The sequence below is a fragment of the Balearica regulorum genome, chromosome 5, assembly GCF_011004875.1.
Source record: "Balearica regulorum gibbericeps isolate bBalReg1 chromosome 5, bBalReg1.pri, whole genome shotgun sequence".
NCBI classification, from domain to species: Eukaryota; Metazoa; Chordata; class Aves; order Gruiformes; family Gruidae; genus Balearica; species Balearica regulorum.
Window position 1 is genome coordinate 56,279,652 of NC_046188.1, and position 23,629 is coordinate 56,303,280.

Below are 23,629 nucleotides of genomic sequence, written 5' to 3' on the forward strand. Positions count from 1 at the left end.
GCATAGAGAAAAGAAGTCCAGTCTGCCACACTATTAATTTTCCAAATGCTAGCTCCTAGTTTTCTCAATTTCAGTCTTTTCCAACCCTTCTCAAGCTGTCTCTACCTTATCTTCTCATCTCCATGATGATTGCATTGCAAAAAATACGTAGAATAATGTGTTTTATAAAGATGATGATATGCAGTCCTGTAAACTATTACTATGAGTAATGCTTTCTGAAGCCACTGTTAATATCTTCCTGTCAGCCCAAAACTATACAATGAAGGCTTAGAAAGTAGAAATTTACTCAAAAGTGTGGTCTGTATAGCTCCAGTACTCCAGTCATGAATGATTTGTACTAGCCTGTTACATTCTACAGAAACTCTGCTAGATAGCTTTAAGACCATGGGGTTTTTTCTTGCTTCTTGTCTCATTCAGTGTATAAGTAAGCGTCCTGATTTTATTTCTTTGGCATCTTGGTAGTTTCAACTCTGTATACTTACTCATTCTATCGTAGTGTTTTCAAAGAAAGTGCAGAAGTTTTAGAGGAAGCTTGTAAGCGGTCAGGCTGGCTCCGGCTCTGGGTCCATCACAGCTGGAGTTGATCTAAGTTTGGGCTGCCTTGTCCTCTCCTCTATTGCCTCTGGCTCTGTGTTTCCACCTTCTGCGCTGTGTTGGCACTAGCTCTTGTCTGATCATTTTGTGAATTGCTCCTTGGAGCAGATCTGACTGAAAAGTTTTTTTGTTTGGTTTTTCTTTTTTTTTTTTTTTTTTTTTGCTTTTGTGGGGTTAACTTCCAGACAAGTCACCTCCCTGAGCTGGCTCCTGCACACTTATGTGGGTGTTAGTGCTGATGCAAGGGAAAGAATAAAGAATAGAAATGCTTAGTTGGTATAGAAAGGATGAGAGGCAAGGCTCTGTCAACCTGAACGTTTGTTGGTTTAAGGTGCCGTAGGATCCCACCCGCAGGCTGCCCTTCCATTCTTTCTTTAAGCTGGTATGAGCTCTGTACCAGCACCCACTGCTATCCCCTCTTGTGCCAGCACTAGATTTTGTGTAGCTGCACTATTCCACCACAGACCCCCTCTCCTGCCCCCCCAAATGCAGAGCAGTTTCTTCAACTGACCGAATATGTAGCCACTTAATGTCTGGCAGTGAGAATGGAGCAAGCAAGAAAAGTAAATTCTGTGATGCCAGCCATTAAGCCATGTAAAGTACCCATGGAATTGCAGCTTCTGAAGTATATATATTACATTTTGCAAATGAAACCAATCTGTTTAGCCTTGATATGACTCTTAAGACGACTGTTCTTGAATGGGAGATTGTTTCCCCCCACCTCATCCAACACAGAACTCCCAATTTAAGTCTTTTTGCAGATACCTGTAAGTCTATGTCAGTATAAAGCCCAGATCTGCTATATTTCATATTCCAGAAGTTTATGATGTGTTTTTATACATATATACATGTACTCCCATTTGTACTTACATAGAAATTTAAAAAACAATAGGGTTAAGAAAAATAATAATAGGGTTGCAATAGTCATGCAAGATAGAATTAATCTCACTTGCTTTAGTCACTAAAGGATAGGTATCTAGCCTAAATTAATTGTTTCTAGGTCCTTTTTAAGCCAGGAGAAAGGGACAGACTCCTCCAGTGGCCGGTTTGTCTCTTGTACTTCAGTTATTCATGGGCAGAACAGGGCAATATTGAAATATGCTATGGAGATACCTCTCTGTATATATGTATTTGATTATAAAGAAATTCTACACAATTAGCTTAACTATACAGCTACTTTTAATTTCCTGAACTTATAAGAGATATAATTGAGCCTCAATCTTAGTTTATCATATCCACAAATTTTTATCCCCTTTAAGTGTGGAAAACCTTTACATGACTGGCAGCTTCTTTGTATTAACAAACTTCAATTATTTCATCAACTTACCAGTTACTCTTTACACAGACAGAACTACATCCATTTTAAAGAAGTTCTGAACTTGTAAAAAGTGTAGTGATTTGACCCAGAAAGAAATTTTAAGCAAACTTCTGAGAAAGCATATAATTTTTGAGGTTTTCAGAGAAAAATCTAAAAAAATAAAATAATGCTGGAAATTTAATTATGTTTTGGTAATAGCTTGCTTATTGAACATAGAGCTGTTTATTTTGTCCAGTGAGTGTGTTCATGAAACCTTAGTAAATTTTTGAAGTAAAATTTGCAAGTAGCGTAAAGTTCTAGCTGGCTAATAATAGGACATCCTCTGCATAACTGTACTAAAAACAAAATAAAAAAAAATCCAGATCTTAAGGAGTAGTATCTCTGCATCGAAAGGATGAGAGCCTATATCTGAATGTAAGTATAAAAGCTGGAAAAGATTGAACATGTGTTATTTCCCACCCGCACAATATTAAATGCAATTATTTTCTTTCTGCTAAAATCTTGAATATATCTTGCAACACAACCTCAAAGAGTCCCCTGCTGCTGTTGATTATAGTGAATCCCACTTCCTGCCACCCAGTAAGTCTTTGCAATTTTCTCTTTTTTGCCACCCTGTGGAGATAAATAATGTATATTAATGTGAAAATATCAACAGTAAAATCCCTTAATATTCTCCACAAAATAAAGCTTCTCTCTAAATCAAAGGATTTGTATCTTTCATTAATTTTTTTGGAGAAAAAAGAAACAAGTTCCTCATGTAAGGGCTTTGAAAAGTTTGAATCTCACTCTTAGAAAACGTGTGCCAAATACTGTATAGGAGAGCGTTGGGTCTTTTAGAATTGAAAAAGGATCCGGTATGGTGTACTACATTTAAAGCACAGAGTTTAGTCTTTTCCTATCTCAGTCTTGCATTAAACAGGCCTTAACAAGTCCTTGTTTCACCTCCTTTGACCCAGAACCTTAGAAAGTATGTCAGAGTATTTTGTGTTGTTTTTTAGCAATTGCTACCTGTGCTGAACACAATGATTATGGAGGATATTTTGTTTGTCATGTGCAGCTACAATGGATGCATGCATTCAAATCTAATACATTGCTAATTCCACAATCACCTCTCCCTACTTTTGTACATTAAAAACAATAACATGACAAATTTTCTTTGCAACTCTGAGTTCTAGAAAGGACAGGAAAAGCAAAGGCAGAAGCTATGACTCCTTTAATACTGCTCTACATTCTAGGCTTAGGTTTCAGTCTTTAAGTGGAAAATTACCATACTAAAGAAATTATTACTTGCTGATCATAAGAGGTGAGTATTTGGGGCATGTGTGACCATATTGATTCTAAAGTGCTGTCCTTTTGCTTAATGTATTTTTCTTTTTAATTCCAACAACTTCCATGAACATGGGCTCCTTTGCTGAACACTGTGAATATTTCCTAAGTTAATTAGAAAAACCCCAAACTGTAATGTTTACCTTGGGCATGCCTTTCTATTGCATAAATTAGAAAGCTAATTGAAAGACATGTTCAAAACAGAAAAGAAGAAAAATTTAAAAAAAGAAAAAGGCCACAGAACAGAAATCTTAGTCACAGACATTTCAGATGGTAGTCTGAGAAAGCTAACCTTTCCATATTATTAAAATGCCATCAAATTAAAATAACGGCAAAATACTGAGAGGCAAATTGTGTCCCCTCCTCTGTGGTTGTGGCAGGCCAGCATTCAAGAACCCAGCCAGGAGTATAATTTCTGTGGGAAGAAGGAGAGGGAGAAGGGGCGATACCTTTTGTGTCTCTGGGCTAGGGAACGTGGTCCTAGAAAAAATAGGAGTTGCATTGTGTTAGCTGGTTTGATATTTGGCATTAGTGCAATACCAGTGCAGGTTATTACAGACTGAGGGAGAAGTTGTTTCCTTCTTTTGTCCCTATCTGCTCTACCAATAACAGCTGCTGGGAAGGTATTTGGCCCATGGTGTTTTTTGAAAGGTATACAAAATATTTTCAATTATGCCTTGCTGTTAGATTTCTGTGTAAATAATTTGTGTTATGGTAAAAATCCATCCAAATCAGGAAGACTGTTTGCTACTTTCAGCCCCAATTCTATAAACATTTATATGCATGTTTAGTTTTCATCATGTGAGCAGTATCCATTTAGGTGAAGTTAAGTATGGCTGTAACTGCAAGTTGGAAACTTAACCTACTTTGCATGTCATTAGTATGTAGCATAATTTTAGTCCAAGAGGGTAGCCTGTAGATGGGAAGTCTGAATTGCGGAAGAGTCCATCGAAGAAATGAAATCTAGCCAACTCATATGAATTAAATATTTTTTGTACTTTAGTGTAATATATTCATTCACAACTGAATAAGTAGTAGGAATAGCATAAGCATTAACAGAAATCAGAATTTATTCAGCGTTTGAGGTAAAAACCAAAACCAGCTTGGATGGTGGCAACACACAGGTGATTTATGAGTATTTTTTATGATTACAACTGAAGTTTTTGGAATTATTTTACACATCGCAAAGAGGTTTTTGTTTGTTTTGAAAACGTAGATATGATAAGCTAGCAAAATTTTTTAATGTCAAGTCAGCTATGCATCCTCTTACTTGTACCAGAGCATTATAACAGCAATATTTTAAAAAAATTCTTCTATTGAATATGACGTAGGACTTTAAGAATGTGAAGCCTGAACCTCATTACTAACTCGTAGGGGTATTTTTACACATTATCTATTCCATTAACTTAGTTCCTGATACTGCAGAAGTTTATATGCCTAGAATTATACAGAGTGAATAATTCTATTAGAGTAAATTGGACTACTACAAATGTGTGAAGTGAAACGTGCATATGAGTCTTTGCAGGGCTGGGACTTTTAATGGTAATCTTGTTATGCATAACTATAATTGATATGTGAGGGGTCTTTTATGAATTAAGTCTCCCAACGCTTTCTCTCCATGTAGAGAAATAGGATAAGAAGATGAAAAGTCCAAAAAGGGTAGGCCCCAGCTTTTCAGAGACATATGCCTACGTTTGCATGCATCCAATATAAGCAGATATGGATCTGTCTAAATTAAGCTTGAGGCATGCATTCTTTGAATTTTTTCTACTCAAGTGACTTGGTGTAAGTGACTTGTTCAAAAACACTCTGTAGGTTTGTAGCACAGCCAGGAATAGAACCCACATCTCCTGACTCACAGTTATAGACCAAACTTCTTCTTAAATTTGTGTGAGAAGTTAATTTGCCGTGTTTCTATTTGAGAGGGAATTTATTAATATTGTTGCTACCTTCCAGAGTTTCGTAATTTTCGTGATGTGATCCCATTCAATAAAGGTGTGGAACTGAATGTGGGCTTACCCTGTGTAGATGCAGAGCATCTGGTTTATACAAATGGTTTCCCACCAAAAAGGAAAACTTGGAACTGTAGATTTTTAATGCACAGATCTTGTGCTGTTGCAATGCTAAGAAGTCCTTGTTGTTATGAATGTACATTATGAGTATATTGTACACAGTCCTGGTATGCAAATGTGTAGCATTCAGAGAAGTGAAATAATTCTGTGTTATTATTATCTTTGTAAATTGCATCTTAAGAGTTTGTTGAGGACTTTATGACGGCAGTTTTCTGTAGTCACAGCCATACAGCACAAAGTGTTTCTTTCATTATTAACAATAACTGAGCCAATGAAAATGCTTTTAAATATACACCAGACAAGCAGTTATCCAGCTCTTCCTTCTTACCATCCACAAACCATCTTTTAGCATCTTATAAACGAGCATGTAAAATAGCTTTGTAAACATCTGCTTTTCATTGTTAATTGTCAGGGAAAACTAGAGATTTAAATGCTTCTTTTGTAGCATTCCTTAATCCTATCAGAGAGGATAGCTCTAGATGCTTCTCCTTTCTGACTGCAGATAGCTTCTCTAGGCTGTGTTTTTTCTTTTTTTTTCTTTTCTTTTTTGTTTTGTTATTAATATTGGTAGGTTTTATTTACTTACAAACAGCTTGTTTCATGTCTTAGTTTGAAAGGTCTTGCATATTCTAGTCTGTGTGGCAACTCAGTAAATTTAAACAAAATATACTATGTAATTATTGATTACTGTGTAAAATGTGTTGAAAATCTACATTTTTTTCTCATTAGGTTCTGCTCTGTATTTTCTTTCATGTATAAACTATTGGATTAGGTATTGTATCATACATACGCAATAAGAAAGCAAGGGTATATGTTCATACTGTCCTAAACCAGCAAAAATAAAGAAATAAATTTTATACTGCTACAATACAATTATTATTTTTTTAAACACCACTGCTTTTATTTTGGTTAGCTTTTCTGTTCTAATAATCAAGTCATTAATGTCAGTTGAGTGTGTCTGGCAATGATTTACTTCAGGTAGCATTCATAACACACAGTAGCTGCATTATACAGGAAAAATAAATCTATTCATGTTACATTTCCTACCTTTAAAGCTTTTTTTTTTTTTTTTTTTAATCTTGTATTATTGTCCTGCATTTGTAACATTTGACTTTTTGCTTCTTGCACACAAAAAAAGGAACAATCAAGATTTAAAACTATTTCATGTTTTATATTGCTTGAACAGGAATAAATATTTTTTTACGTATTTTTCCAAATCTACTTTATTGGGAAAAGATAATTTTTTTTCAGTTACTGTCTGAACATTTCCATAGCTTTCCTCTTTTAATTTCAGTGTTTTTGAAGTCAAAGTCTGCTTAACTAGTTTCTCCAGCTTGGTTATAGTTTTAAAATAATTTAGAATTCTCCCTGTTTTTTTAATTAAATAATAATTGAAGGGTACTGTTGCCTATTCATATTTTTATTCCTGCTTTTCAATATTTACTTCTAGAACTTCTTAAAAAGAATTGTTGCACGGACCTCAGTATCACTGGCATGTAAAATTAATTGAAATGACATATTGTTGCAGTTTCTATGACAACCATATCATGATGCCGATGCTCTCAAAAATTTATAAACTACAATTTCAACTATGCTAATACCACTGAGTAGAGTTAACATTTATTTACTTAATATTCTTATTAGAATTAAGCTTTCAAACTTCATTCTAAAAAAAAAATCAGAAAAAGGTACATGTCAGTTCAGTGGTTTTCATTTGTTTGATGTTGGCATTTTTGTAAAGGAGTTCTAATTTTTATGAGAACATTTTTAAAATCTGACTCTTCTATGTAATGTTGATGAAGAGCTTATTCACTCAAAACAAAGAAAATGTGTATCATCAGTCACAAACTTCTAAATACGACGTTCCAAAACAACTCTTACAGTGTAACCTACTGGAATTGATTTACAAATAGTCTTGTTTTGCTAGTGGAATGTTTAAAACCAATTTATTCCTATATCTATTGTCCTAGATGCTAAACCTCAATGCTTGTGACATGACAGTACTGATTCACTGGCATGACTTACAGAAATAAAGTCACAAACATAAGTGGCATGACCAGCCACAGAATTATAAACCCCCTAAAAATATCTGCTTACATTACTGCTGTATTTTATTGTAAACATTAAAAAGCTTTGCCTGGTAACTTTAATTTTTTTTTCCATATTAAATACATACCTTTAGTATAATCATGTTATTCCATCAATCTGCAGGCTTTTAGAAGTTAGCTGATTTTAACAGTTTGACAGGGAACTCTATTACTCAGGCAACACTCACATTGGAATCAATGAGTGTTTTACTTGAGTAAAAAATTTAGGACCAATGTAAGATGCCTTATTCAAGTTACTTCATAATTATATAGATTGCAATGGCTTAAAAAATAGTGAGTTTTGCTGTCAAAACATAGATATTTTATTTGGTCTAACTTGGACTTATTAAAAAAGTGTGTTTTATATTCAAAATGTGTGATTCTTGTGTATAAGACTTATTGATCATTGATTCAAATAGGAAATAAAACACCTTCATCTTTCAGTCATTTGTCTTAGGAAGATTCCAAAGCAGTCAAATCACATGTACTTTACTTCAGTCTTAAATTTGATATTATGTTGGAAAAACATTTCATAGAATTGAGTGTTCAAATACGTTGAGATCATGTCGCATTTTAGTTTTTAACGGTCTGAATACTTTCAGCAGTTTCTACCCAATGTTCCTGGTTTAGTAAGCTATATTTAAACATGTTTTGTAAGATTTATACAGTGATTTGCTTCTTAGTCAACTTTGTTGCAAGAAGTTACTACTGTGTATTTTGGTTAGAAAATATAAAGTGTTCTAAGAGGCGATCAAAGACAGGAGAGAGCCATACCTACCCATTCAATATGCCGTGCTCCAGGCAAAATGGGACAATCTGAAACAACTTTGTACCCCTAAATTTCTTTGTAGACATTTTCACCTTTTTCTTTATATTTTCTAAATAGCTTATCCTTACCAGCATCATCATTTTGATCCTCTTAACAAGAAGCATGCACTTTACATGCACAGGACTTGAGCTTCTGGGTGAAACAATTGACAAGGACACGAGCCTACAAGATTAGGCCGTATTATCACAATCCCACAGGAACATCTTAAAACCAATGCAGTTTATAAGTGCACAGTGGTAATAACATAAAATAAAAAAACATTGACCTATCTCGAGGATTCCTTTTATTTCTGTTCATGTGGCATATATATGTGGCTTAGTGGCAATGCATTTATTTGCAATGTGGGCCAGTCCTCAGGTCAAAGACAGCTTTGTATATTTATTCTAGCCCTTGGGGTTTTTGGTTTTGTACATAGTATCTTGTTTGTAGCATGGTAGTTCGGTCAGGAACTTCAAAAATTGTGCTTTGTTGATGGGATTATGTTTGGGTTGTTGGTTGTTGGTTTGTGTTGTCGGGTTTTTTTTTTGGGGGGGGGGTATGAAACAAAAATAAACTGATGGAATAAATACAGTGTTATAATACATATTCTGTGGAACTCCAGCATGTGCTGTCAAAATGGGACATTGCCAGTGAAAAAAGAAAAGCACTGTGATGTGCTGATAAACCCTTACAATGGTTCATAGGGGTATGTAGTAATCATGTTTGGCAAAGGTTTTTCTGTGATTGAGATTCTAGGGAAAAATATTCAGCAACTTTCCTGTCTATGTCACTGACCTATGATTTACTATATCACTGACCTATGATTTACTCTGGATTATAATACAAAATAGGACTGTCACGGTCTTCTAGCACGTGTCCCCTCCCAGCTTCTCAAATGTGCGTACGGGTATAGATATGCCAATGTGTCTTTCCGTCCTTCCTCATTCACAAGACATGCTCATCTATTCCCAGCTGAAGCTGGGAATATCGGTATAATATGTGAGGCCACACAGGTGTATGCTCAAGGAAGAGATGCCTTAGTATGATGGTGATGATTGCTGTAAGTGTCTCTTGCATGGCTTTGGGGTGCTTCTGAAAAAGTACATTTAAAATCATTGTTAATCTTGAACTGCTTTTTTATGTTAACTGTGTTTTATGGTGTTCCTGTTATACAGAGATGGGAGTAGAAAAATTATAAGGATGACAAGTAGGCAAATCCAGCTGTTAGGTGAAATACCCAGAATAGGAGGAGCGTTTCAGTGGAAATATTTGGACCTTCCACAGTCACGCTACTGTTTTTCTTTTTTTACTCTGTATCTGCAGAGTATCAGGTATTCAATCTCAATGTACTTTCTAATCACAGCTGCAAGTAATTGCCATTTTTGGGGAACTTGTTACTAGTGTTCTCATGATTCATTTGTACAGCTTACTCTGTCAGTGCAACTTGTAGCCAAGAGTTTGGATACTTCGACTTTGCCGGTGCAGTTAGTGCTTTTCTGGGTGCCAGGATGCCCTGGTGTGGTGAATGCTTTCCGGTGCTTGGGGGAGAGCATCAATCCCATCAGCTGCTAAAAGTCCCACGACAGGACCCCTTCCTGGTTTAAGGCTTTTCGTAGGAGTAGGACTAAGAACTGCAATGTATTGTGATGTATTGTGCCCCTGTATAACAGGATCTAAAGCTGATCCATTCCTAGAGCTTTGTTGTGCCTGGAGCATGCCTAAGAAACTCACTGTGCTAAGTCTTGCCCACAACTTTTAGCAGTGTCACCCCAAGTCCTGTTCATGGGTCATAACAGCCTAGTCTTTTTTTTTTTTCTTTTTCGTTCCCCTTCCATTAAAAAAAAAAAAAAAAAAAAAGTGTAAATTATAAACTATAAACCCAGCCTCTGACTTGAAGTCACCTGAAAGACTTGAGAAGCAAAATCCCCCAGGAAAGCCTGGGCAGTGCAACTGGTCTAATTTTGACGGGGGAAGGAAGTAGAAAGAAGATGGGCAGAGGAGTTAGAAGTACTCCCTGGCACACGCTCCGGGAGGAAACTGCCTTTGAGCAGGGAGGTCGGAGGCGTTTTGCAGAGCGCGGTGCCGGCGGGAGGAGCGGGGCCGGGTGCGCTTTGCTCACCTCGCCACGTCCCTCTGCGGGAACGAGCAGCGTGCGCTCAGCGCTGGTGAGAAAGGCAAAGGGATCAGAGGAACTCGGGGCAGATGGTTAAGGAAAACGCTGTTGTGTTTTTTCTTTGTGTATTTTCATCTCCCTTCTTTCGCCCGTGCCAGCGAGCGAAAGAGAGTGTGCGTGTGCTCGGCCCGGAGCCCCCGGGGCGGAGAAGGCTGCCGGGCGGCGCCCCCGCGGCGGAGCCACCGACCCCGCGCCCGCCGGCAGCGGATTCTTCGATGACTTTCGCGCTGCCGCTAACGCTGTTTGTTTTGCTTTGCGAAGTGCTAATCCGAGAGCTCCTTGGCAGGCAGTTGCTCTCGCTGCTTTATTTGCACTCGCCTCACGGTGGCGTTTTAAGCACATAAACAAAGCCCAAGTTAGCGGAGAGGCAAGTGTGTTTTCTAGTTTACCCTTATTAGAATAACAGTTCCGTTAATGTTTTGGATAAATCAAGACTGTCTATTAAAGCGGTTCAAGTACAGGAGATGCGCGACGCTCTACGTCAGTGGAAGGTGTTTTAATCTTCCCGGCCGGCACAAAGCCCGGATGAATTAGAGCGAGAGTCTGTGTCATCTGAACAGCACGGTCTCACCTGGGGTTGTTTTTTTTCCTCTCCTTGTCTTTCTCCTCCTCCAGCCCCCCCCCCCCCGCCCCCCCCAGGAGAAGTTTACAAAGAATGTGATTGAAAGTGTAAAGCAGCAGATGCCGACGTTAAACTCCAGCTCGATTTGAGTGTAACGATCTGAGACACAGCCCTGAGCCGCCGCCCTCATTAATACAGAAGCATGCCCCTGGGACCTGAGTTACCCGGAGAGAATAAACACAATATAGAGTCATCTTACCTCCGAGCCGAGAGAGCAACGTTAGAGGTAGGAGAGGGCAAAGTGTGGCTCTCCTCCATCCTACCTCGGCCGGTCTGTCGCAGGGCTCCGGCAGCGCTGCTGCCGCCTGCCCAGCTGGGATCCGCTCCCCAGCGTGCTCCCCCCGCCCCCCGGCAGGCAGTCCCCAAACTCAGCCCAGCACAAATCCAGAAGTCAAGGGCAGCGTTTTGAGTCAATCCGTGCCGGCGCAAATCCCCCATGGCTTCTCTCCGCCAGAGCGTGGAACAAAATTGCCGGTTACCCTGAGTTTTTGTCAGGCTTTATTGGCAATCTAGGAGCAGGTAAGGCGGCTGCCGGCTGCCAGCGATTCCCGTTGCACTTGCAGAGAGCAGCAGAAGCCGGTGGAAGTGGGAGTGTGGTCTGCTCTTCATTAGGGAGGGGGGAACGGACCCTGGAGGTGATGCAGTGAAACACTTCTACTTCCTTGCATTGTGTTTGTTGGAGATCACGGGCGTTCTCTTTTTATAACATTCACTTCAAGCATTCTCAAGCCCAACCGGAATAAGTTCCGATCCTCCTCTTTAGTTTACATTGGGGTTGACAAAGGATTAAATAAATGAAACTTTATTTGACCGTGGAGTTTACAGACCCTGGGATCCCTGCGCGCTCTGGCCTTATTCTAATTCTATAGCGGTAATTACCCTTCGTTTCTTTAAGTGCAATAGATTTATTGCCTTAGAGACTACGCACAGTTTGATTGAATTATTCATTTTTTTTTCTTTGGTGTAGACTGCATCTGGGGACTGATGTGACGTGTAGATTTTTTTTTTCAGGAACAAAGGGAATGTGGAAATGAAAGAGAGAGGGAGAGAGAGGCTGGCAGATGTGATGAGATGCGGTGAAGGTGTATCCAGCTTGGCACTCCCACTCCTCTCTTCTCCTCTCATTGCAGCCCTGGGTGACTCTCAGGCTAACACAAACAGCTTTTCTTCCGCAGCCTGCCCTCTGTCACTGTAAGTACAACAGCCTTCTCTTATCAGCATGCAAATTCCAGCCACTCACTACCTTAGCCTGGTGTTTGCACTTTAGATTTACAGAGGGGACCTTTAAAATGAACTTTCCGAGACAGGAAGGGGTTTTCATGTCAAACTTGCTTTTATTTTCTTTGTAAAAGTTTATGTGGTTTTTCCAGTCCCGTCCCGTGTCTACCCCCCCCCCCCCCCTTTTTTTTTTTGAACAGGGGGGTGGAGTGGGGAGATTGTTGCTGCGGCTTTTTGCTTCACTATCAAGATGATGCACAGTTTCAAATGAAATTAAAATCTGCTTGATCCTCTTTCCGCCAGGACAGTACATTGTGTTGGCAGATGACGCTGTAAGGAATTCAGAGGTTTTGTTTTCAGTCATATCTTTAGCTTTGGGCGTTATAAAATGCAAACGTCCCCTAAATTTTGAGGAGACCGCCAGAGGTTCTTGTTCTAGGGGAACTCGTATCAGCTGATGGGTTTGCCTATGAAGAAACGTGGACTAATATGTTTCTATCTAGTCTAACAAAACTTTCTCCCAATCGGATGATCAGGCTTTAACTTCTTTTCCTTTAGCTTTCTGTCAGATGCTGTTGATTATTTTGCAAAAGTTTCTCTGAACATCTTTAACAAGCCTATAAAAAGTCTTCATTGTCGGAGAGTGTCAGCATAGGGAATTTATAAATATGCCTGCTAATTGTCCGGCATTAATTGGAGAGAGAGGGGAGTTTAGAATGGGGTGAATGACTTTTAAGGTGGAATTTCCTGCCCTTTGAATCAAAACTTCTGAGACTGTTCCACCAACTCTATAGGAGTTGTAGGTTTGCTCATCGTGTTAAAGATGCGGTATGTGAAACTTAACATACAGGTTGTTTCGCTTGTTGAATATTGTTTTACTTTAACGTATTCAATGAGGGAGACGGCGCAAAATGCAATGACAGCTGTGAACAGGTAAGTGCCCCGACGTGAACTGAGCGCCTCCGATCCCTTCCCTGTGCAAGGACCCGCAGCAGTTCAGCATCCCTCCTCAACATCTGCCTGCGCTGGCTGCTCTGGCTGGTTTTAGCCTTAATGAAGCAAAAGAAAGGGAAGTAATTTAAAACGCGGTCTCTAAACGTATGGTAACGCTAAAAGTAAAAGCGTTTTCTTGTTTCTCGGCACGTGTATACGTATCTACACGGCGGGTGTTCACTTATGCAAACAGAGGGAACCACAATTATTCCTGTGCATTGCACATACACGCGTATTTGCATACAATGCCCAAGGAGTTCTCTTTTTCAACCGCGGAGAAGTTGTAGCTCTCTGGCACCGTGTGTTACATCTGTAACTTAATTGATCACACAGGGGAAGCAACAAGCTAGAGAGTACTACTTGCGCTCCGCCTGGGAATGTGGACGCATCTCTGCGGTGTCCTGCCCCAGCCGAGTGTCATTCTCTGCATAGGATTTTCGGGAGTGCAGCGAGATGCGCCCCCGATTTGAAGCTAGGTGGGCGGTTAGATTTATCTGATGCCTTAATTATCTCTTGTCCCATTACCGCCTCGTACTTAATAAGGAGGACGCTACATTTGAGGAGTAGGGTTTGGGTTTTTTCGCCTTCTATTTATTTCTTGAAAGAAAAAAAACTTCCAGTAACAAATTGATGGGGTTGCAAACTCGGGCAGGCTAGTTCATCTTTGTATTCTGATTACATCTCTTTTATAGTCCTCATTTTTTCGCGCGCCAAAGCTACTAGTCATGCAAAAAGTCAAGGTGTTTCCTTTGCTTGCAGCAGGTTTAAGTGTGTTACAAGGAAAGTGTTAGTGACCAATCACGGGAATTCATATAATTAAAGATTAAAAAGGACATAGCAATATCTGCAAAGGCAGCTCTTCTCTGTTGTTAAATCTATAGCACAGATAACTGCAGCAAGGTGAATACTTTGAATTAGCTGAACGCAGGTGAATACAAACTCAGTATTTACAATCTCACAATTTATCCCCTGTCTCCGAATTTCAGTTTTTTAGTATCCTTTTAGTATCCTTTCTTAAAAATGAAAGAATGCATGGGAATTAGCTACTATGCCCTCAGCCAGCTAATTTGATGATAAAGCTTTACTAGATAATTTTAAAGTTCTGTTTCAAGGTGTTTCCTGCTTGCCGAATAGGACTTGATCGCACCTTTTATTGTACTGGAATTGCCAAAAATACTGTATAAAATAGTTCCTCTCTTCCAAGAGGTTCTAACTTAAAACTCATTTTCCCTGGACTCGACTCGAGAGGGGTGATAGCACCTCGGATAGCAAGGTAGAGGATGCAATGTGCGCGATTCCAGTAGTGTGTTGAGTTTTACAGCTTGTTAACAAAATGAAATAGAGCCAGATCAGATCAGTCCTGTGCCATCACGCTAATGCTCAATTTTTATCACGTCCTTATGAAGCAAGGTTCATTCGCAGCGGGGCTGAGTATGCTTCTGGATCTAACCTATTCTGCAAATTTCTACTTGAGAGAGGAGGAAAGCGAAATCAGGCTTTCTCCTCGTCTTTTTGGCCTCTATAAGTTATGAAGCTATTTTAAAATTAAAAAGTTTCTCTGTTACTAACTGTTCCAGGCGCCTTCTGGAAAATGGGGAGAAAGTGCCAAAAATACAGAGATGAATCAACAACTTCTCTCTCTCTCTCTCATTTTGTGGGCTTGAGGTTGCTTTCCGCACTCCCATCTTAACAACAGTTTAGCCTAGGTGCGAATAATATCAAGAGGGAGACGTTAGCTTCGCAGCGCTGTTTGCTCACCTGATCTGCGGGCCCCTGACAGTTTGAAAGACTCTTTTATGTTTACCTTTGGCATGTAAAAATACAGCAGAGATACTTTCTTGGTTTTCCAGTACTCTGTGCCACTGGTTGATTTTCTCCTCAGCTCCTTATAGTTTTCCCTTCTTTCTCCCAGATAGCATACCCCCCCCCCCCCCCCCCCCCCCCCGCCAAATTAGCACTTCCAAAGGAGCGTGAGTTCCTAAATTGGTATTCAAGCTGATATTCAAGTCCCTATCTGTTGCCTTTTGGTAGGCAGAGAAAGAGATATTTATATATTGCCGCTGCTAAAATCTCTCGTCGTCGCCACGAGAATCCCAACTTCAGCTCGAGTCCGTCCTAAATCAGTTTTTCTTCTCGGGTCATACCTGTCTTTCCCTTTTAACTGTGCTCACGTTTTACCTTTCTGTTGAACGCATCACTAGTTTGTTGACTCGGAGCGCCTTATCCTTCCTCCTCTCCCCTTCCTCTCCCCTGGGTCCCTGTAGCTGGACTCCCATCTCTAGTGTAATTTATACTTTACGTTTCATCTTTTTTTTACCCCGATCGGGCTCCTCAGAGCCCCATTTATCAACTGTCAGTAGGCGCTCGCTTGCTGAGTGCTTTCCTTCTCGTCGCCGCTTCCCCACCAGTCCTTCCCATGTCCTGCAGATCGTCTCTCCCGCTTTCTTTTTTTTTTTTTTTTTTTAAATTTGCGAGCAGGAGCCCGGTAGGACTTTTTTGGTGTGTGCCTCCCCACGCACTCCCCGAGAAGCGCCGTGCCGGGCGGGGGAGGGCCGGGTGCAACACGCCGCTCCCCCCGCGCAGCCCCGGCCCCGCGAGCCGGCTCTCCCGGGACCCCCCCTCTCCCCCTCCTCCTTTTCCGGCCCCCGCCCGCCCTCGCACCCCCCTCCCCGCCCTCGCACCCCCTCCCCGGTAACTTTCTAGTACCTTTCCTCACCACTCCGGGCAATCAGTGGTCATTAGAGGAGAGAGGTTTAAGGTTTCATTTGTCTAATAGCAATGTGAGTGGTGATAGCTTCTCGGGGATGCGGCTGGCAGCCTAGGGTGATTTCACTTTCTGTTTTGTGCTCACTTTCTCTGCAGTTGTTGCTTTCCCCGCTCGCTCGCTGTCTCCCTCTCTCTCTCTTCCCCTCTCCCTCTCTCTCTCTGTGTTGTCTCATCTTGCCTGTGCTGTCTGGGCGGGGGAGCCCTGCCTCCTTTTGCCTTCCTCAGATCAATGCCCTGGCCACTCACTTTCTGATGTTGCACGACGGGAAATGCTTTGAATACTTACGACATGGCCGCTCACATTGATTGCCAAGATTGACAGCAGTAACCATCGCCTTCACTTGTTTCAGGAGGAAAAAAAAAAATAATAATAATGAACCTGATTGTAACCAAATCTCCAGGCAACCCATCCGCAAACTTCTAACGATCGGGATCCTGCACATCCATGGCCCGGAGAAACACCAGCAGACTCTAGTTCATTTATTTTATTTTACCGAATTACCATCCATTTATTCCTCTTTCTCTCTCCCCTTTCACCTCCTTCCCTCTCTCTTTTTTTTTTTTCTTTTTTTTTAATGAAAATTACCGAAGCGCGTTGCAAAAAAAAAAAAAAAGGAGGCTCTCCCAGTGCTTTGTGCCACACTGGATCCCGAGGAGGTAACCAGGAAAAAAAAGCCCTATTGTGTTGTATACCTGTTGTTTGCTGTGGTGTGTAGTGCTGCGTGGCTTGGTGGTGGTGGTGGTGGTGGTTTAATGGGTTTTCGCTGGATTTATGTCGCTTTGCAGGAGAGAATCCGGTTCCCCCTGCGCTGTCTTTAATGGGTTGTTAGTTGCAATTGAGTGAAGCAGCAGCGTCCGGAGGTAGATCTGTTGTTTAGCTTTTAACATTGCTGAATTCACCCCTTCCCCCCGCCTCCCCTTGCACGATTATTTACTTTTATACCACGAGGGTGTTGGTTTTGTTTTCTTTTTTTTTTCTTTTTTTTTTTTTTTCTTTAGGGAAAAGTAGTTATAGTCTCGTCCCCCTGCGAGTTTCCGGGGCTGTTTGAATCCCGAGGTTTCCGAGACGTTAAGGGACCCCAATACCTTGAAATTACAACACTTTCTCATCCTTCCCGAGTAGAGTTTATTTTAAAATGTAGTGACAGATCAGCGTTGTATTTTAAGATCACCCACGGCAGGCGAACACATGGTGCTGGGAAGATATTGTACGTAAGGAACTAACACGAGAGGGAGAAAGAGAGAGGGAGGAAAAATAAAATCCGAAATAAATCTTTGAGAGCAGAGCGCTGCTGTCATTACTCCAAAGTGCTAGCGTGGGTTTCTCTTCACGGATAACCCCAAAAGACACGCGATGGAGAAAGGTGAAGGGAGTTTAGTGGTGCTTTTAAATACTCCGTTAAGTTTGAGGTGGGTAACTGCTTTGAAGTTCGCCACAAATGAGTGCTATCCACGGAGCATGGAATAATACAAAGCTACTGGAGTGGAGGTGGTAATGTTGGGTTTGGCCACACCGGGGCACTGTCCCGAGGATTTGCAGTTCTGCGGCGGCGCCTTATCTCTCCAGGCAGAGGGTTTGGATAAAGTTATACTGAAAACTTTAAAATTGATATCGCACCCTAATTTGTGATACACAAGGAGGGGGGAAGAAAGCAGTCCATCATCAGAGAGCTCTGTTTACACCCGGGGAAGGGGAGATGTGTGCCGCTTTGTGGCAACATTCGACTTGGGATTTCTTGCTGCCTTAGCTCTTTGCCGGAGGTCATGCAAATCGACCTTAAAAGAATGCATAAGCCATAAATTAAAATAAACCCTTAGCCAGGGGCTGATCCATAAGTAGACAATACCTAACCTGGACAAAACGGCTTCCTTTGCGAGCTGAAAAAAAGAATAGTGCCTAAACTAAATGCAAAGTAAGTTTTCAGGAAGTATTTCACTTACTACTACTACTACTACTACTATTATTATTAATTATTCTTTTAAAATAAAATAGTGGCAGCTGCAACAAGCTAGCGTAGCTGTTTACAGACGGTGCTGTAGGATACGAGTAAGGCAAGGTGTGTCTGGTGGAGAGCTTGTTCTTTTCCTGGCTTTCACTACCTTCGAAGCTGTTTGGTTTTTTGACTGGGGATAAGAAGCCTCTGTAACCGTATAAGCAATTTAATGTTTTATCTTGGATAATGCTGAAGAGTTTATGAACAAATCTGGGTTGCCTGCAAATGTCACATGCGCGCACACAAGCTGTGTCTGTATATAATAGTCTTGGGGCTTGGTTTTTTTTTCCCGCAGTTTTTGACAATTGTTCCATTCATGATCCTGAAAGGAATCATCAGTGGGAGCTAATGAGTGTGCCTCTGCGGCTTGCCCTGCTCCGGGGAGGAGCGGGCACCGGCGCTGCCGCCGAGCCCGCTCGTGTAATGCATGCACGCGTGTACCGGCGGCGGGGTCGCCCCTGCGTGAGCGCGGCTGTGTGTAGATACGTGAGAGAGAACATATAGGCGTGATGCGAGCAGGTACTTCCACGCGTGCATTAATAATTGAGCTGCCAGAGAGTTGCTCCTCTGCCGAGAGAGCTTCCCAGCTGCCTTTCCGAGTCGTGTTGAACAGCGCTGAGCAGTTAACCCGCTTTGCAGCAGGGGCTGTGTGCTTTAGCAGAGCAGGGCCTTGAGGTCAATCAGAGGCACTGATCATATCGATTTGATTGCTGTCTTTGCTTTCTGCGGACCGTTTCACGGTGGTGGTTGGTGGTGGTGTTTTTTGTTTTGTTTGGGTTTGTTTTGTTTTTTGTTTTCTTTCTTTTTTTTTTTTAAAGGACGGGAAGGAGTGGAAGTGGCGACTTGAAAAGACAATTACTGTTGTGTCTGAGTGGCGGGGGGGCTGCAGGGAAAGTCAGCCTGTGGGAGCCTGGGGACGACAGATTAGTTCTGTCCTAGGGGTGTTTCCCAAAAACGTAGACGGTGAAACTTTCTGTGATAAAGTAATATATCTTCGCCTGCTGTTTGTAGATAAGGTATATGTTTATTAAGCTAATTTAAATAGCCTTCGGCATACGAGCGGCACTTTGTTCCTACTGTTTTCTTTTACCCTCATTTTAACATTTTTTGCTATTTCCATCTTCAGCGATGATCATGAAGGCAGAAGAACAGTTTTATCCAGTCCCCAAACAGGGTTTCAAGCCCCCAAATCAACGAATTTCCATTTCTGTATTCGTGTAATGGAGTAATTTTGAAACCTGTTTTGAGACTTTGACTTGACTTGACTTGTTTTATTGACGTGCTTGTGCCCACTCATTTAATTAAGCCATTATACCATAAAGTAAATAATGAGAATGAATGTGAGATATGTACATGTAGTCTGCCATTATATACAAATATTTCCCTGGAAAAGACGCTTAAAAAAACTTTTTTTCAGCACACCATGATTCTTTGGCAAGGTCTTATTGCTGGGTTTTGTTTTGAGCCAGGATATTTCGCGTGTTTCTGTGCTCACAATGCTATATGCACACTACACTCAGAATATAAACAGCAAGCGTACCTAGCAGCTCATTCTAGTAAAACTAAGAAATAATCTATTTATAGTGAGTACATTTAAAAGAAAATAATGAGGTCATTTGGAGTATGCTGCAGTTTGAAGTAGCTCAACACCTGGCAGAAACTACATACGCGTTTTCTTCAGACTCTGCACTATCCATAACTTTTCCTTATAATACATTCTTGTGTTAAGTGAGAAAGGCTGTTTGTAAAACAATCCCCTGGCTGGTTCCAGTGTTGGGTGAAGCTGATCCTGTAATGGCATTTTGTTTTGAACAGTTGCTGTAGTTGAAGTTCCCTCATAAGGTAAGGTGGCACTGGGTCTGAAAGGAGGTCCAAATGCCACATTTATAATTAGACTGCCAATTCAGCACATTGTATCTATTGCTATACAGGGATATACTGCTGTGTCTGGTCTCTCAATAGACTGTATTCAGAATTAGCCAATTCAACTGCTTAAACTTTGGAGTCAAATTTAGAATAGGCAATGAGAGAAGGAAAGAAAGAAAACAATAATGCTTTCTTTTTTCCTCAGCTAGCTATTAAAAGCCAAAGAATATACGGAAACCAAACCAGGCACTGCACTTGGAATCAATGCACCAAGCCCAGCCTGGCCAGCCTCGCCTGCAAAACCATTTTGAAGCGCACTTCTCCGGGGGGAGGGGAAGGTGAGCCCTGGGCATCGCTCCGAGCGCCGCTCTCCAGGCCGCCTCCCTGGCCGCCGCCGCCGCCGGACTCCCGCGGCCGGGGGGGGGCGCGGGGGCCGGGGCCCGGCGGGGCACAGCCCTGCCCCGGCTGCGCTGCGGGCCGGAGCCAGTGCCCTGCTGCCGCCGACTGGGGCCGCGCAGCGGTCGGGGGCCCCCGGGCTGCTCCGCTGCAGCGCCCCGGCCCCCGGAGCGACTCGCGCCGCCGGCGGCAGCTCCCTCCCCGGGAGGTGGGGAGGGGGGGGGCTGGCCCTCCGCGCCCCGCGGAGCCGTGGCGGCTCTTGGAAGGGCTCCCGCCCCCGTGGCGGGCGGGGGCAGCCGGAGCCCCGCGGGGAAGGAGCGGCCGCCGGCGGGGGACTCCGCACCTCCCAGGGACGCCGGGCCGCGGGCTCCGGCTGCTGGCGTCTTCCCCGCGTTGTCCCCGGACTTACGGTTCCTGACTGTTTTTCTCCTGTCGTACTTTTTGTTTCGCTCACTCTGATTTCTCCGGCCTCTTCCCCTAGAACTTTAATTCATTCAGCGATGAGAATGTAAGAGGCCCTTTGGTCCGCAATCTCGCATCCTCTGCTAAATGCATTATTTTCTCTCTTTTCCTTGCAGTTCAGTACTCTGTTTCAGTACTGCTGGGAGACTTAGCTGGGCTGCTTCAAAGCTCGCTTAGTTGCCTTTTCTGCTAGATCGTAGGGTGCAAACTAGTGCTATGTGTATAACATAGCATAAAGGGAGTGAGACAGATGGCTGTCTCTCCCTGCACATTACTGATTCTCTGCTGAACTTATGTAACTCAGCTTCATTTTTGCCTTCTTAACGTTTACACGCTGGTGAAAGTGAGAACAGAAACAAAGTGGAGCCCATCAGTTTCCTTCGTAAGGCCACTAGTGCCTGACTTGTAGAAAATAATAACTGATGTCCAGAGTTAGTCGCTTTCACTTGTCAATTTGATTTTGTTCACAAGTGGGAACTGACAGTACTTGTTCCCTAGCCAGTGGTTTTTAACATGTGGCCAACAATTGTTAGTGGTCACTTCCAGCTGAACTTCTTTTGCTCAATGGGGAAAAAAAAAAATAATCCCTTTGGACATGTTTTTTTGCATCTTTGATCGTATTTTTAGTCAAAAGTATCCATGTATGTCCACAGTTCTTAGAGGCCTTGGAATAGCTTGTAATAAAGGCCAGAGCTTTGCATGATGATAGCAAAAACAAATACATTTTTTCTCAGTGGGCATTAGAAAGTTTCTTTAGTCATGACCTTATATCTGCTAAACACTGTAATCACCTTGGGAGATATCACTTCAGGAAGCATATCCATTAATCTTTTACACTTGGTTGAATTTCCCCCTTAAAAGTGTATAGATCACACTTAAAAGCCTTATGCCTATTTATTTATTATTTATTTATTTCACCGGACAAAAATTACTGAGGAAAGAGAAGCCATGATGCACTTTTCTTTATACCTCATACGATGGGGTGATGTATATTTCTTTTTCCATAGTGTGACTTTAAAGATCAGCAGGCTGGTTTGGCAAAGGTTGTGTGCAATGACTAAGGTTTTAAAAGTTATGTAAATAGGGGTGTTTGTGTATATACAAGCTATGTCAGCTGAAGTGATACAACGACATATTTTTAAAACATTTCAGTTAATACAGTAACTTACAGAGACAGAGCTTTGAAACATTTCTGCATGATGTCAGAAGCTGCAAGAGAACTACTGCTTTATGATGTATTCGGTAGTTCATATATAAGTTATTCATCAAGTAGCAGCAAAACACAAAGGTGCACATTTCAAGTTTGTGCCTTAGTAAGCTGATTTCTAGTCATCTCTTTCCGTGTCTCTTTGTGTAATTTTTATTTACACCATTTTCTATTTTTTCCTTAGGTAGAACAGCAAGAATGGGAACTTTGGGGGACTTGTTACCAAAACACAGAAACTGAATTTCCTTTTATTTTATATGAGCTATGCAGAATTTTTTAGGCACAGGATTCTCCCACAGTATTTATTCATGTGTTATTACAGGCCATGACATCATATTGTGAAAACAACAAAATATGGTAAAATGTTGTCATTAGTAAGGTGGTGTACTGGGCTGGTGTGATGTCTATATGAAATACGTGTGTATTTATTTAGATGTAGTTCTGCACAGAAGAGAGAGATCTGATAGACGTATTTGTTGGAAAGCAGCCGATTTCTACAGTGATAAAACTGGATAATTACATGTTCCCAAAGCCTTTTCAGCACAGAAGTAGGTGTTCTTTTAAAACATTATTCTGTGGCAACAACAAATATTTGTGACATCATTGTAAGAGATTTCCTGCCAATTTTTAGTTTGCTGTCTTTCAGAAAGTCTAGAGTTCTTTGGCACTGGTGAAACTGCTACACATACCCATCGTATATTCAAGTATTCAGTGAAGTTTTAAATAATTCTCTTTCAATTAGTACAACAGGAACCTGAAAAATGGATTTTCTCTTAAAGAAACAAGAATCGGTACATAGACATTTCTTTTCTCCTCTTGTGTATTTGAAAATAGTCATATCAGTTTTATGTTTACTGTTTTGTCTCCTTAAATTAAGAAGAAAGAAAACAGTATTCCAAGTTTTAAAATCATTGCTTGGAAATTAGTTTAATCAAATATTTCTTGAGCCTTCTGAATTGGAAAGAGTAATATAAAATTGGATATATTGGTAAACTAGGTTAATCAGAGTAATTCATTTATAGTGGAGAATAAATATCTATCAGTTGATGTTTTTTTGAAGTCAGGCGAAACATTCCATCAAGTTAATGTGTTTAAGGGTATCATATCAGGCACAGACAGGTACTAGAAGTGATAAAAAACAGATAACCTGCAACAAAATGATTTACAGATGGGTCATTATCTTCTATAGAGAGGTTACACAGATCATATTCTTTATAGAAAGAGAATGTAATTCTATAGAGCTAGGAGAATTATCTAGGTCTGAATATTTAATGTTTTTTCCGAGTGACTGGTAGAATTTGTCAAAGCAAAATTTTTTTAGCCTTGTTACAGGCAGCATATTAATGTAAGATATAGAAAAGTACTGGGTTTGTATTTTAAGTGTTCTTTATGTTTATTTTACCTGTTTGATAAAGTAAGGCTTGGGAAACATTTTGCTTCTTCCATTGTGAACTTTCTAGTGCATACCTCTGAAGTATGCACAAAAACATTACGTACAAATAATAAAAAAAAAAGTTTGAAGTGATTTATTAGATTTCATAACTGATTTCATACAGCAAGTGGCTAAGTTGCATCTTTTATCGGTGGTAAGACAGCATGTCATTTAAGTATTTTTTTTCTTTCTTCTTGAGCTAGACAGAAGGATGTACAGCCAGGTGTTTCTCCAGTCGCTGGTAGACTGACATAAGGCAACAGGAAACTCTAAAACCTGAGAGATGCAGTATTGA

The 23,629-nt window shown here is 41.1% G+C and overlaps 2 protein-coding genes across 7 annotated transcripts in view; one reads left to right on the forward strand and one right to left on the reverse strand.

The window, feature by feature from the left end:
- Positions 1–23,629, reverse strand: part of C5H11orf58 (chromosome 5 C11orf58 homolog) — a 321,725-nt gene that overhangs the window by 28,224 nt on the left and 269,872 nt on the right. The window lies entirely within an intron of this gene.
- The window catches only part of SOX6 (SRY-box transcription factor 6), a 373,686-nt gene continuing 366,131 nt past the window's right edge, over positions 16,075–23,629 (forward strand). For 2 of the 6 annotated variants that reach the window (XM_075755057.1, XM_075755064.1), the window contains exon 1: positions 16,075–16,634. The gene's annotated coding sequence lies outside the window, so the exon portion shown is untranslated. Of the gene's footprint in view, positions 16,635–17,636; positions 17,891–18,310; positions 18,491–23,629 lie in introns of those variants that run through there. The other 4 variants (XM_075755059.1, XM_075755052.1, XM_075755069.1 and 1 more) reach the window with 4 other exon arrangements.